At 50.4% G+C, this 17,684-nt stretch overlaps 1 protein-coding gene and 1 pseudogene across 4 annotated transcripts in view; one reads left to right on the top strand and one right to left on the bottom strand.

The window, feature by feature from the left end:
* The first annotated feature begins 461 nt into the window (after positions 1-461).
* The window catches only part of AHNAK (AHNAK nucleoprotein), a 54,486-nt gene continuing 37,263 nt past the window's right edge, over positions 462-17,684 (top strand). For 3 of the 4 annotated variants that reach the window (XM_039482643.1, XM_039482640.1, XM_039482642.1), the window contains exon 1: positions 15,685-15,845. The gene's annotated coding sequence lies outside the window, so the exon portion shown is untranslated. Of the gene's footprint in view, positions 480-15,684; positions 15,846-17,684 lie in introns of those variants that run through there. The other variant, XM_039482641.1, reaches the window with a different exon arrangement.
* LOC120369384 lies at positions 2,519-3,642 on the bottom strand (annotated as a pseudogene).

Genomic DNA, 17,684 nt, shown 5'->3' with positions numbered 1-17,684 from the left:
GAAGAGCATGCCACTTCACCCCACCAGCCTGATCTGGCAGGCACACTGCATGCAAGCTCAGACTAGTGGGGGGCAGAGTAGGCTGACCAGACAGCAAGTGTGAAAAATCAGGATGGGGTGGGGGGTAATAGGAGCCTATATAAGAAAAAGACCCCAAAATCGGGACTGTGCCTATAAAATTGGGACATCTGGTCACCCTAGGGCAGAGTGAAGGGCTCTTCAAAATGGCTTCCCTCATGTGGCACCATCATGCAGGCAGGGGAGGACCCATGCTGTTCTGGGAAATGCCAGAATGTCTGGTATTCCAGGAATGCATAAGGGGCCACCTAGTCTGAGACAGAGAACCCTGCTATGAACAGCGAGGAGGAGGAGGGCAGATGCAGTGAGGGACTCCAGCCATACTGTGAGCCAGGACCTGTTTGAGACTTGGTCCCACCACGTGAGCACGCGTGAGCCTGATGAAGGGGAAAGGAAGTCAGGTAAGCATGTCCATGCATTTTTCCTTACAGTGTTTACATTTAAAGGTGGTACCCAGCTCATCTCCAAGTTAACAAGACAAAAGTATTGATTTTTCATTGTTTTACTCGCATGAGAGGAGAGAGAGGTACAACAAACAGAGGCAGAGTTGCAATCTGCTTTTCATTCACCTCTTGAATGTGTGAGATGTGTGAGGGGGTATGTGGAGCACTTTGCTGATGTACATAGGGGTGTCCCGTTTATCCTCCTGAGAGATCTTGAAACTTTCATGGAGATACTTTGCAGTCCTCTCCCAAGGGTTTCTAGGGATGGCTGCCTTATGTCTTCCTCTGCGGTAGGACACTCCCCCACGCCATTCTGCAAAGACCTCAGCTGGAACCATTGCAGTTAACAGGCTAGCAGCATACGGGCCAGGGCGGCTTGGGGATGCCAGTAGCAGCTGTATTCTCTGTGCCTCTGTGACCCTCAAGAGTGAGATCTCAGCTAAAATCACCACCATCTGTGGAAATAGTGCCAATATTCGCTGCCATTGCCCTACACTCATAGGGACCAACATTGATAACTTAATGCAACAGATTAGCCTTTTCCCTTTCACCCCTGGCAGGCTGTACTCACCATGGCTGCGGCTGGAGAGCGGTGCTGTGCCAAGGTGCAGTCTCAATAAGCATGCCTTAGTCAAAGTGTTTATGGGTCTAAGTGTGAAAAATCGGGTCAGAGGGTGGGGAGTAATAGGTAAGAAAAAGCTCCAAAAATTGGAACTGTCCCTATAAAATCGGGACATCTGGTCACCCTAATCTAAGAGAAGGGAGTTTTGAAAAGTGTATTTCCCTTTCTGCTGTGACTGTAAATCCAGAGGTGCAGCTGACTGTTTTCGTCAGCACATTTGCAGGGGCGGCTCTAGACATTTTGCCGCCCCAAGCACGGAGGGTCCGCTGAAGCCGCGGAACCCTCTGCAGGCAAGCCACCGAAGGCACCCTGCCTGCAACCCTAGCGGCGACCGGCAGAGCGCCCCCAGTGGCTTGCTGCCCCAGGCACGCTCTTGGAGCGCTGGTGCCTGGAGCCGCCCCTGCATATTTGGGCATTGTGGCCTTCAAGAGTGCCCCCTCCACACTCCCAGAGCACGTGACCCTGATGAGAAGGAGAAAGAAAACGAGGATGGACATGTTCAGTGAGATCCTGCAAGCCAGTGCTAGATCAGACTGTAAACAAAGGGGCCTGGAGAGCCAATATGACTGAGAGCATAGAGGAAGGCAGAGAGGATAGGAAAAAGGCCCAGGAGTCACAGCAGGACAAGAAGCGGGAAATGCACCAGGACATAGTGGGTCTTCTTAGGCAGCAAATCCAAATGCTTCAGACCCTGGTTGTCCTACAGGTCCAAAATCCTGGACTTTCCACCCTTTGCATCCTTGGAGAACTCCCTGGTCACCACTCCCTACGTCCCCCAACATACCACTTGGCATCACAGTGTGTATGATTACCCTGACACTCGTCAAGAAAGAAAACCACAGCTTCACACACCAACCGTGGATCTCACAGGTGTATATGTGTAGCGATAACAGACTAAATTTGTGCACTCAAATGAAGAGAAATGTTTACTCCCTTTCTAATTTTAAATTTTCACCCCTATTAAGTCATGTTAAAAATTGTATAACATTGCATGTAGTATGTTTTGGGGTTTGCACATTGATTTTCTGCACTGTTTTTTTCCTAAATACAAACACTCTATTATCTTTATTACTTCACAATAAATATTGCAGAATGCACAGTGATACTCAAAGCAAACAGTACTTGTAAGTGCACACCAAGCACCACAGAATTCATAGCTTCAGGAATACACCCAGCCACCTTTATAAATGTACAGCAAGCACTATACAATTCTTAAGTGACACCCAAAGCTCCAGGCCCAGAGAACATTCCAGCAGAAATGCTCCTGTGGCTGACTGTTAAAGTGCTCTTTGAAAGCCTCCATTAACTGCATAGCTTCATTTTTTTTTCTTTCCACATTCTTTAATGGATTCCATAACGATGAACAAGATGGAGTTTAGAACTGGATCACCTGGCCCTTTCTCTTCTTGTCTCCTCCCAGCTCAAAGTGCTTGCACCTCTTAATGGCCAGCATTCATAGATTCATAGATTCTGGGACTGGAAGGGACCTCAGGAGGTCATCGAGTCCAGTCCCCTGCCCTCATGGCAGGACCAAATATTGTCTAGACCATCCCTGATAGACATTTATCTAACCTACTCTCAAATATTTCCAGAGATGGAGATTCCACAACCTCCCTAGGCAATTTATTCCAGTGTTTAAGCACTCTGACAGTTAGGAACTTTTTTCTAATGTCCAACCTAGGTGAAAGCACTTTGAGCTGGGAGGAGGTAAGTATGCCCAGTGGTCTGTGATGGGATGTTAGATGGGTTGGGATCTGAGTTACTACAGAGAATTCTTTCCTGGGTGCTGGCTGGTGAGTCTTGCCCACATGCTCAGGGTTTAACTGATCGCCATATTCGGGGTTGGGAAGGAATTTTCCTCCAGGGCAGATTGGCAGAGGCCCTGGAGGTTTTTCGCCTTCCTCTGCAGCATGGGGCACGGGTCACCTGCTGGAGGATTCTCTGCAGCTTGACGTCTTCAAACCACAATTTGAGGACTTCAATAACTCAGACATAGGTTAGGGGTTTGTTATAGAAGTGGATGGGTGAGATTCTGTGGCCTGCGTTCTGCAGGGTGTCAGACTAGATGATCATAATGGTCCCTTCTGACCTTAAAGTCTATGAGTCTATGAGACAAGAAGAGAAAGGGCCAGGTGATCCAGTTCTAAACTCCCATCTTGTTCATTGTTATGGAATCCATTAAAGAATGTGGAAAGAAAAAAAAAGAAGCTATTCAGTTAATGGAGGCTTTGAAAGGGCACTTTAACAGTCAGCCACAGTAGCATTCTCTTGGAGCTGCAGTTGGGCTCCACACAAGCGTCAGCACAATTTTCTTTGTGGTCTTGGCCTTCTTGCGGAAGATAGGCTTTGTCTGACCACTATAACCACTCTGCTTTTGATCATATCTCCTCTTTCCCTGAGCATAGAGTCCTTGCCCTTCTTGTACCGGGTCACTTTGTGCGGCTGCTGCTTGCCACATTTCTTGCAGTAAGTCTTGTGGGTTTTGGGGATGTTCACCATCCTGCCAGCAGCAGCGTTGGGGCGCTTGTAATAGCACTTGTGTCTGGGTGTTCAAAGGTGGTAGACAGCCACTCACCCTTCACCCTGGCAGCAACTTTTCCCCCTTTGCCTTAAAGATATTGTGCAGGACACAACAGGCAGCTATAACCAAGGAGATATTTTTTCTCACTGTCTCAATCTAGTGAGTAAACACTGCCAGAGTCCCTTCAATTTATCAAAAGCACATTCAGCAGGCATTCTGCAGCTGCTGAGCCAGTAGTTGAATTTTTCCTTGGTGCTGCTAAGGAGGCCAGTGTATGGCTTCATGAGCCCAAGGAGCAAGGGGTAGGCTGGGTCCCCCAAAATCACAATTGGCATTTGAGTATTGCCATTGGTAATGCTCTGGGCTGGAAATAATGTCCCTGCTTGCAGCTTTCTGAACAGCCCTGTGTTCTTAAAGATGCGAGTGTCATGTACTGTCCCTGACCAGCACACACTGATATCGGTGAAGTGTCCTCGGTGAACCATCACTGCTTGCATAGCCATAGAAAAGTAGCCCTTTCGGCTGATGTACTGTGTGGCAAGATGAGCTATCTATCACCCCACCTCAGTGCGGGAACCCCATGGCTGCAAGCTATCCACTATTCCCTGCACATTGCCCAAGAATCAGTCCTGTGTAACAGGAGACAATTAATGGCCCTACACACTTACACGACAATGGCCCCCACTGTGGGGGGAGCATGGGCTGTTATAGCAGAAATAAGGGAGAGACAAGACAGAACTTGCGGGGATGGGGGGAATCAAATCAGTATGGTCGATGTCTGTATGCTAATGCGAGAAGTATGGGGAATAAGCAGGAAGAACTTGAAATGCTAGTAAATAACCACAACTATGACATAGTTGTCATCACGGAGACTTGGTGGGATAATATGCATGACTGGAATATTAGTATAGAAGGATACAGCTTGCTCAGGAAGGACAGGCAGGGAAAAATGGAGGAGGTCTTGCTTTATATATTAAAAATTTATACACTTGGACTGAGGTTGAGATAGAAAAAAAGAGACAGATTTGTTGAAAGTCTCTGGGTAAGGATAAAAGGGGTAAAAAACAAGGGTGATATCATGGTAGGGGGTCTACTACAGACCACCAAACCAGGAAGAAGAGGTGGATGAGGCTTTTTTTAAACAACTAACAAAATCATCCAAAGCACAGGACTTGGTGGTAATGGTGGACTTCAGCTACCCAGACATCTGTTGGGAAAACAACACAGCAGGGCACAGATTATCCAACAAGTTCTTGGAATGTATTGGAGACAATTTTTTTCTTTCAGAAGGTGGAGAAGGCTACTAGGGAGGAGGCTGTTCTAGATTTTATTTTGACAAATAGGGAAGAACTGGTTGAGAATTTGAATGTGGAAGGCAACTTGGGTGAAAGTGATCATGAAATGGCAGAGTTCACGATTCCAAGGAATGGTAGGAGGGAGACCAGCACAATAAAGACAATGGATTTCAAGAAGGCAAACTTTAGCAAACTCAGGGAGGTAAAATCCCATGGGAAGAAAGTCTAAGGGGAAAAACAATTGAAGACAGTTGGCAGTTTTTCAAAGAGACATTATTAAGGGCACAAGAGCAAACTATCCCACTGCGTAGGAGAGATAGGAAGTATGGCAAGAGACCACCCTGGCTTAACCAGGAGATCTTCAATGATCTAAAACTCAAAAAAGAGTCCTACAAAAAGTGGAAACTCGGTCAAATTACAAAGGATGAATATAAACAAATAACACAAATATGCAGGGACAAAATTAGAAAATCCAAGGCACAAAACAAGATCAAAATAACTAGGGACATAAAAGGAAACAAGAAAACATTCTACAAATACATTAGAAGCAAGAGGAAGACCAAGGACAGAGTAGGCCCATTACACAATGAGGGGGGAAAGACAATAACAGAAAATGTGGAAATGGCAGAGGTGCTTAATGACTTCTTTGTTTCGGTTTTCTCCAAGAAGGTTGCTGGCAATTGGACGTCTAACATAGTGAATGTTAGTGAAAATGAGGTAGGATCAGAGTCTAAAATAGGGAAAGAACAAGTCAAAACTTACTTAGACAAGTTAGTTGTCTTCAAATCACCAGGGTCCGATGAAATGCATCCTAGAGTTCTCAATTTGCTGACTGAGGAGATATCTGAGCCATTAGCAATTATCTTTGAAAAGTCATGGAATACAGGAGACATTCCAGAAGACTGGAAAAGGGAAATATAGTGCCCATCTATAAAAAGGGAAATAAGGACAATCCGGGGAATTACAGATCAGTTAGCTTAATTTCTGTACCCGGAAAGATAATGGAGCAAATAATTAAGTAATTAGTTTGCAAACACCTAGAAGATAATAAGGTGATAAATAACAGTCAGCATGGATTTGTCAAGAACAAATCATGTCAAACCAACCTGATAGCTTTCTTTGACAGCGTAACAAGCCTTGTGAATGGGGGGAAATAGTAGATGTGATATATCTTGACTTTAGTAGACTTCTGATACTGTCTCACATGACATTCTCATAAACAAACTAGGGAAATACAACCTAGATGGAGTTACTCTAAGGTGGGTGCATAACTGGTTGGAAAATCGTTCCCAGAGAGTAGTTATCAGTGGTTCACAGTCATGCTGAAAGGCCATAATGAGTGGGGTCCTGCAGGGATCGGTTCTGGGTCTGGTTCTGTACAATATCTTGATCAATAATTTAGATAATGGCACAGAGAGTACACTTATAAAGTTTGTGGATGATACCCAGCAGGGAAGGGTTGCAAGTGCTTTGGAGGATAGGATTAAAATTCAAAATGATCTGGACAAACTGGAGAAATGGTCTGAAGTAAGTAGGATTAAATTCATTAAAGACAAATGCAAAGTACTCCACTTAGGAAGGAACAATCATTGCACACATACAAAATGGGAAATGACTGCTTAGGAAGGAGTAGTGCGGAAAGGGATCTGTGGGGGTCATAGTGGATCCCAAGCTAAATATGAGTCAACAGTGTAACACTGTTGCAAAAAAGGCAAACATCCTTCTGGGATCTATTAGCAGGAGTGTTGTAAGCAAGCCACAAGAAGTTATTCTTCCGCTCTACTCCGCGCTGATTAGGCCTCAACTGGAGTATTGTGTCCAGTTCTGGGTGCCACATTTCGGGAAAGATGTGGACAAGTTGGAGAAAGTCCAGAGAAGAGCAACAAAAATGATTAAAGGTCTAGAAAACATGACCTATGAGGGAAGATAGAAAAAAATGGGTTTGTTTAATCTGGAGAGGAGAAGACTGAGAGGGGACATGATAACAGTTTTCAAGTAAATAAAAGGTTGTTACAAGGAGGAGGAAGAAAAATTGTTCTTCTTAACCTCTGAGGATCGGACAAGAAGCAATGGGCTTAAATTGAAGCAAGGGTGGTTTAGGTTGGACATTAGGAAAAACTTCCTAACTGTCAGAGTGGTTAAGAACTGGAATAAATTGCCTAGGGAGGTTGTGGAATCTCCATCATTGGGTATTTTTAAGAGCAGTTTGGAAAAACACCTGTCAGGGATGGTCTAGATAATACTTAGTCCTGTCTTGTGTCCAGGGGACTGGACTAGATGACCTCTCGAGGTCCCTTCCAGTTCTATGATTCTATGATTTACCACTAAGCAGTAGCAATCCAGCATTTCAAGCTTTGAGAGCGCGATCGTCCCTTGCTTCTCCACTGTCAATGCAGCTCGCATTCTGGCGTCCCTGCGCTGGAAACAAACTGGGTCAAGCTCTACACACAGATCCAGGAATGTGGCCTTTTGCATCCAAAAGTTCTGCAGCCACTGCTTGTCATTCCAAAGCTGCACTACAATGCAGTCCCACCAGGCAATGCTTGTTTCTCGGGCCCAGAAGTGGTGCTTCACCTCGTGCATCTGCTCTGTGAACAGCACCAGCAACGTTGAATTGTTTTTTTGCTATGGCCCACAGCACACTGTCCTCAGAGAAACAGTCACGTCCCCTGTTGTTGCTGTACTTCCTGCAGGTGTGCAAATAGAAGAGGATCATGCATCCTGTATTTACAGTGTTCATGAGAATAGTGTAAAACTCTGCAGGCTCTATGCTTCTGTCAGACAGCGGACATGGAAAAGTGCCATGTGGGATTTTAAAAAATGGCATGAAAATGATGAGACATGGATGGCATTATGGGATGGAGAAAGTAGCATGCTGGGAACTTGACCTCTAGCTCCCAGAGATCCCGGGGTGAGCAGGGCCACCGAGAGTGGGTTCGGGCCCCGGTGAAAATATTTTTCGGGCCCCCCATCAAGGGCGGACCGGCTAAACAGGGCCAACAAAGCTGGGCCCCAGGCCCGCTTCTGGACTGCCAGGCCCCGGTAATTTTTACCGGCTTCCCCCCATCTGGTCACCATAAAGTGGGTGGGTAAAATGAGGCATACACATGACTCATAAAACTATTACCCAAAATTCCCACATTCCTCACACTAAGATTGACTAGTTTCTCATGGAGGCTCCATTCATGTTTGCAGTGGGGTGACTGGAAGCTGTGGGGGTGGGATGGGGAAGAGTACTAGTTGGATGAGAAGCTGGAAGAGAGGAAACTGGGAATGGCTGGGCAAGGAACCAGGGGTTCGAAGGGTCAGGGCAGAAGGGATCCACCTTAGGAAGTGAGGAACGGGCAGAAGAGTCTGTGCCCAATAGGACACTCTCCCCTCCAAAGCTTGGGATGGATCTTATAATTCCTGAGTCTCACCATTCCTTTACTGTCAGTAAATAACTGTGAAACCCACTGCCAAAACATGAGACTGATCCCCTTGTAATGCTGGTCCACATAGAGGATGACAACCTACTATTGCTATCTGTTACTCAGTTAGTGGCAGAGATCTATGGCGAAAGGTTCTATCTCTGCTGATGACACGTGGATGTACATATGTCACAGAGTGTGGGGGAGTCAGGGCCCTGCACCCCCCTTCATGTGATTCACCATGACTCTCAGCCAGCCAGTAAAACAGAAGGTTTATTTAGACAACAGGAACACAGTCCAAAACAGGTCTTACAGGTACAGACAACAGGACCCCCTCAGTCAGGTCCATCTTTGGGGGCCCCAGGGAGGTCAAAGCCCAGTCTAGGTTCCCCTCCATTTTCCCAGCCAGCTCCAAACTGAAACTGAAACCTCCAGCCATCTCACTCAGCCTCCCCCCAGATCCTCCCCCAGCCTTTGTCCATTTCCTGGGCAGAAGTGTCACCTGGCCTCCAGCCCCACTCCTGGTTCTCATGTTACATGATCAGGTATCATCCCTCAAGGAAAGTCTCCCATCCCCAATGCAGACAGTCCCAGCAAAACTCCCCTGCAACCTTCCCAGGTCAATACTCCCCTCTCCCTGCTGCATCACAGGTGCCCACATAGAATTCAAAGAACACATTAAGAACATTCCCAGTTTGTCACAACATATGATGGTATTTCTGTTTTTTTCAATTTGCTTTTTTTAAAATCTAGGATATTACACAAAAAAACCTAAGTTAAAAGAACACTGTTATGGTTGCACATTCAAACACTCAAAAGTTAGAAAATGCCAGAATGAAAATTTGCCCGTGGAACCCGAATTCAGCCCCCTGGGGCATATGTGTTATGATACAGTTTTTAATTATCTGATCTTGTACAATTGTTCCACCGGACCTCTGCCTTATCCAGTGCACAGGATGGAGCTACTGTGGGATGCATGTGTGGCAAAGGGGGCTATTGTCTGTAAGACCCCCCGCTTCATTTGTTGCAGAAGCTGGAAGGTGGGCAGTGAATGAGGCAGGAAGAGAAAGAAGGGTCTTATGGTTAGGCAGCTGAATGGTGCCTTGGAGAACTGGATTCTCTAGCTGCTTCTGCTACAGAGTTCTTGTGTGACGCTGGGTGTCACAGATCCCAGCTGAGGGCCCCCTCTTGGCCTCTCACTAGACTACTGTGAGGGTTACCTATCTGCTGGGTCCCTGTATGTTTTAAGCATCCAGAGCTTGAGCAGAAGCCAGTCACTGATCCCTAGGCACATTCTTGGGGCACAGAGCCGCTGACTGGCTCCTTTTCATGAGAGCTAGCACTCGCTATCGACATGCTTACCCCCTGGGCTCAGCTGACCCCCAGTAGCTTAAACACCCCCTCTCCCAGAACTCCACCCAGAGGTGTGAGCCTCTTCTCTCAGGAGGCCTGGATATGTAGCATATAACACATGCAGATACTTTTCAGTCTCATGCCATTACCCTTTTACATAACAGATAAAGCATGAGAGAATTCAGATCACATAGAAAACAACAAACATCTTAACTGTGGTGCCCTTCACTAGCTCACCCTTCCCGTGGAAGACCAGCTATATTCAGGTAGGTAAACAGGGTTCTCTGCCTCATCAGGCTTCTAGATGCTGGGTTGTGTCTCCTTCATCCTGAGCTGGAAAAAAAGTGCCCTAAAGAAGAACAGCAGCTCCTGCCCGTTTATAACTTTTAGCTCCCTTTATCAGGTGATGTCCTGCTCAGCCTCCTCAGGTGACTTTATTTTCAAGGTGACCTCTCCCCTGACAAATCAATTCTCCTGGCTGGGAGCCAGACTATTGATTAGAGCTATTCCATTTCAATGGAAGAGCACTTTAAGTCAAGGACCCTCCTTTATCCTTTTGCCACTAGCCTGTGGAATTTTAGCCCCAGAAGGGTGCAAACAGCCAATAAACAAGTCAAAGGGGCAGCACATTCAAAGTGGAGTTTGCATCTTGGTAAAGATCCTTGCAGAGATAATTCCATCATCTCACATCAAATTCATAGCCTGTACAGACAGAGTCCCAAGTCGTCACACTGCACAAATCACTTTTCACAAGTGGTCACTGATTGCGTGTTCCTCATTTCCTGGGTTCCCAATGTCAGACTTGGGGATCTTGCTTGCAGCTAGCTCACAGTTGCTACTGAAGTTAATGGAGGGGAGCTTTGCAAATATAACATGGTATATGATGCTAAGTTCTCTGAAAAATCAGGCCCTAGGTGTCTCAAAGTCGGCACCCAAAATTAGTGGCTACTTTTGACCTTAATCTCGCTCTGCCTCAGTTCCCAATCTGTAAAATGGGGATAAACCTCTCTCACCACCCAAAGATACTGTGAAGCTACTTTAATTAATAGTCAGGAAGCACTCCAATAATTATAGTGATAGTGGGTGCCACAGAAATGCCCACGCGGAAATGGATAATTTTGTATTAAGAGCAGCATTTGAACAGTGTGCTGTAAACAAGGCCTGGAGCCACACATTGACCAATGAGGTGAAAACAAAATATTGACTACTGCTCATTAAGTGAGCACTATCCATCCTGTCCATGAGGCAGGAGTCTTGTGGAAAAAATAGCCTGTGATCATATAATTACAGGCAGTCTCGTAATCTGTGCGCACAAATGGGTTGCATTAAGGTTATATGGATAATACTGTCATTTTCTCACTTTGGACTGCTTGGCTTTTCCACCTTAACAATATTCTTTAAATGCAGTTTGTGCATGTGATATATGTCACTGGAAAGGTGACAGCAGCATCACCCCCTTTCATAGATGGAGAAACTGAGGCACTGAGGAAGGGGCTTGCCTGAGGTCACCCAGCAGGTCAGTGGGAGAGAGAAGCTCAGAGTGCAGGTTTGCTGACTCCCATGCCAGTACCCCACTACCTGGACCACATGGCCTCCCCTTTAAATTCACCTGCCCCCTCCTGAGAGCACCCTTTACAGCGCACCCCCTTGTCTGGCTCTCTGGGTGCACCAGTAAGTACAACAAACTGATGTTTCCACTGGCCCTGGAGCTGGATGACAAATACCCACAAAGTGTCATTTAACTCCTGTGCTAAGGGAGTGGTTTCCCCGTGCTGTGCTTTCAGACCCCCAGGTTGCCTCACCCATCCATAAGGAAGTGACGCTGGCTTGTTCACTGGAGTGATCTTTACACCTTGAGCCTCCCGAACCTGAGGGACTGCCATAAAGTGAAGTGATTCCACCTTGCCACCGCAAAGTGCCTGGGTGCCACAAGGAGCTGTGTGGCTGCCCCTCTGGGGTCCTTGTGCTTGGGATGGGGGGGCGTAGAGCCCTGTGTCCCTTCGTGACCCACCTGCATTCTTCAGCTTCTCTCCTGGGTGTGAATTCCAGCGGCTTTCCCAGCTAGGATTCCTGGGATTGCCCTGCAGCAGGTGGGGGCTGACCTCTGGTCTTTTAAAGGCAGCAGGTCAGTCACTTAAGCCCCCTCTCTAGTTCAGTGAGATGGATGACAACAAACAACCCTCCCCCATACCCCCCCTATGGTGCAACAGCCTGCATGGGGTACCTCTCAAACTAGAGTTGCTGGATGGTTTGTAACTGATAAACAAAGCTGAGTGCTGGGGTGTTTATAACGGAGGCTGAGCAGGGCTCATGTGATATTTATAGCATCTAAACAAACCAGACTCACTGGGTCATTATAGCTTGTAAACAAACTTGGTGGTTGCGGGGTAAGAACTAGTGGCTGAAACCACAGGCTACTCCATCCCTGAAGACCACGGGCTCTTGTTGGGGGCCCTGTACAGGATCTCACCTGTGTCAGCAGAAATTTTTACTCCCAGCTTTCTCCTCCAGCCACTCTTTGCGGTCCTTTGGCTGAGGCTTGAAGCACCAGTAGCCAGCGAATGGAGCTTGGGCTGGGAGCCAGGGGCTCTGGAGTTCTCATCCTGGCTTCACTTCTGACCTGCGGCTAGTTCAGTGCCTCACAAGTGGATTGTCAGGGCTTGGGAAATGCAGAGCTCTGTCTAGGTGTGAGATATTATTGTGGTGTGCTAAGGGAAGGCCTGGTAAAGTCACCGATGCAGCAGTTCCAGGGAGGCAGGGATGGAGACCCTTGCAGGCACTTTCAGAAATACCAGGCTTCAGCTGGATATGGGACAGGACAGGAGAAGCCAGATCTACCCTGTGTTATGGAGAAGGAAGGGTCTTGTAGTTAAAGCAATGAACTTGGGTTCAGTAGCTGGTGCTGCTAAGGTACCTGTGTGATTTGGAGCAAGTCATTTCTCTGTCAGTACCATGGAGGGAGCTGGTGCTATGGAGAAGGGGACTGTGTAAGTACCTAGGCTGAACTAAAAGGTTGCTAGTTTCATGCAGTGGCTGTAACACAGGAATATCTTCCTAATCTTCAGGCATGTGTACTGCACTCTCCATCGGACGTTGTCTGATTGTTCATTTTGGAAATGCTCATCAGTAAGTGTTAGCAAACCATCGACAGCAGAGAGAGGGAGTGGGGAAGGCAGGTGGGAGAAGATGGGAAACAGGAGAGTGGGGGAAGAAATGAACTTCTGAGAAAAGTCAATAAGGAAGCTGCAGCACAGAAGCGCTGTGGTTGGTACATGTCTTGCTCCAGGACACTCACTGGGACATGTAAGGCCATAATTAGGTATTTAACACAAAATGTGATGGGTAAGTTGAGTAATGGGAAAAGACTATTAAAAGCCAGGTCTGGGCCTGAATGACAGAAGATTTCAAAGTCATGTTTCAGATTAAAAAAAAAAAATAGCAGGATGGAAGAGACTTAAACACCAGGTGCCCTGTGATATTGAAGGAATAGTCTTTGCCTGGAAACCACATTATAATACTGAGATGCAGCCACATCTTGGTGTGAGAGGGTCCCTAGAACAGAAGGGACGCTGTCATGTCTGGGGGCTGGAGGTTCCTGGGTAGGCTGACCAGATGTCCCAATTTTATAGGGACAGTCCTGATATTTGGGGCTTTTTCTTATATAGGCTCCTATTACCACCCACCCCGTCCTGATTTTCCACACTTGCTGTCTGGTCACCCTATTCCTGGGTGATATGCTGGAACAGAGGGGACGCAGTCGTGTCTGGGGCTGGAGGTTCCTGAGTGATGTGCTGGAGCAGAGGGGACGCAGTCGTGTCTGGGGCTGGAGGTTCCTGAGTGATGTGCTGGAGCAGAGGGGACGCAGTCGTGTCTGGGGCTGGAGGTTCCTGAGTGATGTGCTGGAGCAGAGGGGACGCAGTCGTGTCTGGGGCTAGAGGTTCCTGGGTGCTGTGCTTGAGCAGAGGGGACGCAGTAGTGTCTGGGGCTGGAGGTTCCTGAGTGATGTGCTGGAGCAGAGGGGACGCAGTCGTGTCTGGGGCTGGAGGTTCCTGAGTGATGTGCTGGAGCAGAGGGGACGCAGTTGTGTCTGGGGCTGGAGGTTCCTGAGTGATGTGCTGGAGCAGAGGGGACGCAGTCGTATCTGGGGCTGGAGGTTCCCGAGTGATGTGCTGGAGCAGAGGGGACGCAGTAGTGTCTGGGGCTAGAGGTTCCCGGGTGCTGTGCTGGAGCAGAGGGGACGCAGTAGTGTCTGGGGCTGGAGGTTCCTGAGTGATGTGCTGGAGCAGAGGGGACGCAGTCGTGTCTGGGGCTGGAGGTTCCTGAGTGATGTGCTGGAGCAGAGGGGACGCAGTCGTGTCTGGGGGCTGGAGGTTCCTGGGTGCTGTGCTGGAGAAGAGGGGACGCAGTCATGTCTGGGGCTGGAGGTTCCTGGGTAGGCTGACCAAATGTCCCGATTTTATAGGGACAGTCCCGATATTTGGGGCTTTTTCTTATATAGGCTTCTATTACCACCCACCCCCTGTCCTGATTTTTCATACTTGCTGTCTGGTCACCCTATTCCTGGGTGATATGCTGGAACAGAGGGGACGCAGTCGTGTCTGGGGCTGGAGGTTCCTGGGTGATGTGCTGGAGCAGAGGGGACGCAGTCGTGTCTGGGGCTGGAGGTTCCTGAGTGATGTGCTGGAGCAGAGGGGACGCAGTCGTGTCTGGGGCTAGAGGTTCCTGGGTGCTGTGCTTGAGCAGAGGGGACGCAGTCGTGTCTGGGGCTGGAGGTTCCTGAGTGATGTGCTGGAGCAGAGGGGACGCAGTCGTATCTGGGGCTGGAGGTTCCCGAGTGATGTGCTGGAGCAGAGGGGACGCAGTCGTGTCTGGGGGCTGGAGGTTCCTGGGTGCTGTGCTGGAGAAGAGGGGACGCAGTCGTGTCTGGGGCTGGAGGTTCCCGAGTGATGTGCTGGAGCAGAGGGGACGCAGTCGTGTCTGGGGTTAGAGGTTCCCGGGTGCTGTGCTGGAGCAGAGGGGACGCAGTAGTGTCTGGGGCTGGAGGTTCCTGAGTGATGTGCTTGAGCAGAGGGGACGCAGTCGTGTCTGGGGCTGGAGGTTCCTGAGTGATGTGCTGGAGCAGAGGGGACACAGTCGTGTCTAGGGGCTGGAGGTTCCTGGGTGCTGTGCTGGAGCAGAGGGGACGCAGTCGTGTCTGGGGCTGGAGGTTCCTGAGTGATGTGCTGGAGCAGATGGGGAGCAGTCGTGTCTGGGGGCTGATTGTTCCTGGGGCCATCTTGTAGCAGGTTTACATCCCCTTTTCTCGATGCAGTTGTGCCCTCTTTTCACATAGCTGTGTGGAGTTTGGTGCAGGCAGGATGTGTGGGATGGGGTGGAAGGTGCTAACCTTGGCTGGGTCTCTGCATTTTTTGTGTTTTTTTCCCCCTTCTCTGTGAGCAGCTCTCAAGCCCGGAGCAGGGGAGTGGAGCTCAGTCTGATGGGTGCCTAGTCAGGGAGAGTCACAGCCAGCTTCTTGTTCAGCCCTCTGATCCGAGGAGGTGGAGACCACAGGGCAGGAGGGGGTGGCACAGATCTAACCCTCTGGGCCAGCTTGCTCTAGATTTTCAGGGGATCAGGCTTGGGCTCCCAGCGGGGGAGTGGGGGTGGCGGCTTTTCTGGGGAGGTGGATGCATGTCTGGCCGTGGGAGGGGCTCTCAGCCCGGGGACCCGAGCAGGGTGCTGCTGGCCTGGGGTATGCCAATGGCAGGGCGCACCTGGGCATGGGAGGGAGAGGGCTGGCCGGGGTGTGCGCCCCCGACCACGGCCGGGATCCCCAGCGCGGCCCGGCTCGGCAGGGCGACTCGCTCGCTCTGCTCGAGGCTGGCTTGGCTCTTGGTCCCTCCCTCCCAGCAGCGCGGCTCTGGGAAGGGGAGAGACACACCCAGCCCGGGCTGAGTTACAAGAGCCCAGCCCTGCGCCGAGCGGCGTCCACTTCGTGCGCTCCGCCGCCGGGACAGGACCGGACCCTGCGTGCCAGGGAGCAGCCACCGCCGCCAGGAATCCGGGAGCGGGCTCGGGGCTGGGCAGTACCGGGACCCTGCCGGGCATGGCTGTACCGGGAAGCTGAGAGCCACTGACCCGCAGGTAGGGACCAGTGGCCCCTGGCGCTCGGCCAGAGGGGACCCGCCCTTGGCACCGAACCTGGGGCGGGAGGCTGGGGCCGGACCCGGACCGGCGGAACTTTCTGCCTCCTCCCGGGCTGGAGGTTCGCGCTCGTCTGGTGTCCCGGGAGCTGGAGCCTTTGCTGCGCCTAGGGCAGGGACCGGGTCGGGTCTGGCGCTGAGAGCGCTGGGGGGGCGACAGGGGGGTAGAAGTCCCCGCAGCTGCAGGGGGCGTGTGTGTGAGGGAGGGGCTGGGTGTATAGGGGGGGGGTGAAGGCTGGGGCTGTAGGGGGTGTGCGTGTGGGAGTTGTATATGGGGGGATTTGTGCGGGGTTGTATATGGTCTGTATATAGCTGGCGTTTGCATATGGGGTGTATTTATGAGGTGTATATAGGTGGGGTTGCATATGAGGTGTGCAGAGGTGTTGTGTGTGTATATAGGCGGGGGTTGTATATTGGGCATGCGTATGAGTGTGGGTATATGGGGGTATGTAGGCAGGGGTTGTATGTGGGACGTGCACGCAGGGGGATGTATATGGGATGTGTATAGGCAGGGTTTGTGAACAGGGTGTGTGTGTAGGTGGCGGCTGTATACAGGGCGTGTTGAAGTTTCTCTTGCTCCAGGCTTGGGCTGGGGCAGTTTGGTGGGGGGCTGGAGCCTGCGGAGCCTGGAATCTGCTCTGGGGAGCTTTGCTGAGTGGCCATGCAGCCGCGGTGCTGGAGCTGTCCCGAGCCCCCCTCTCCCGATGGGTGGGGACCCCCGCACTGGACCCGCTCCAGCCGCCTGTGGAATGTGGTGGTTGGAAAGAGTGACTAATTCAAACCAGGCGTCGCCAGTGGCAGGCCTGTGAGAGGCACAGGGTGTGTGTGTGTGTGTGCAGGGGTTGGGGAAGAACTGTGTCCCTGCTCAAGTCTGGGAGCAAAGCGCCCCCCCAGTCTTGTAATGTGCATCCACCCCACCCTATGCAGGAGCGCATGGTGCCCTCTGGGGAGCTCTGAGCCGGGCTGGGGAACTCGCGTGGCTGTGGGGTAGGGAAGCCTGCAGGGCGCTGATGAGCCCCAGGTCTGTGGTTTCCGGGCGCTGCGGGCTGGGGGGTAGCTCAGGCGCTGCGCTTAGTTGCGCTCAGGGTGTGGCACCTTCTCTGCCAGTTTGGAGGCAGCAGCGCTGTGTTGCCTTGGCGCAGCCCATGGGGCCGTCACAACCCCTTTCTGGTCACTGACCCAGCCCTCAACTGAAGGGCCAGTCAGTCCCTTTGTGCCTCACTCACAGGGAGAGAAGGACCCAGCCCCCCACCCCCCTCCATTCTGCCGCTCTGGGGCCTGGCAGCTTGTTTCGGGCTCCACTCACTACAAAAGTTTATTTGACTGTTGTTGACACTCAAGATTAACTCCATGTTCCCTGTGGCAAAGGGCCCAGAATGGCTGGTAGCAGGCTCCAAGTTCAATTCATAGGGACTTGGTCTTTGTGCAGAGAGACAGTTGTATTTGGAAGTCAGGGATCAGTTTGTACTTGTGTGTGTACAAGTGGAGATGAGTGGGGCCCAAAGGCCTGGAGAGATGGCCAGACTGAAGTGGAGGTATCAGACAGACAGAAGGACTGATGTGTGACTGTTAGATGGAGAACTCTGCACAGGGCAACCAGGAGTTCAGGAGTTGGTGCCGGGGTCCCTGTGGGTTGTCAGCTGGGTTGCCTAAGCACCACGTGATAATTTGCGTTTCAGCTGTCACTCGCTATGGGGAGGGCTTGTGGGGAGCCTGCTCTTCGCTGGAGGTACCATTCCCTGGAGGGCGAGATTACTGGGTGGAATTCTCTGGCCTGTCC

This window comes from Mauremys reevesii, linkage group 7 (assembly GCF_016161935.1).
Source record: "Mauremys reevesii isolate NIE-2019 linkage group 7, ASM1616193v1, whole genome shotgun sequence".
NCBI classification, from domain to species: Eukaryota; Metazoa; Chordata; order Testudines; family Geoemydidae; genus Mauremys; species Mauremys reevesii.
This window is presented reverse-complemented; position numbering and strand designations above follow the sequence as displayed.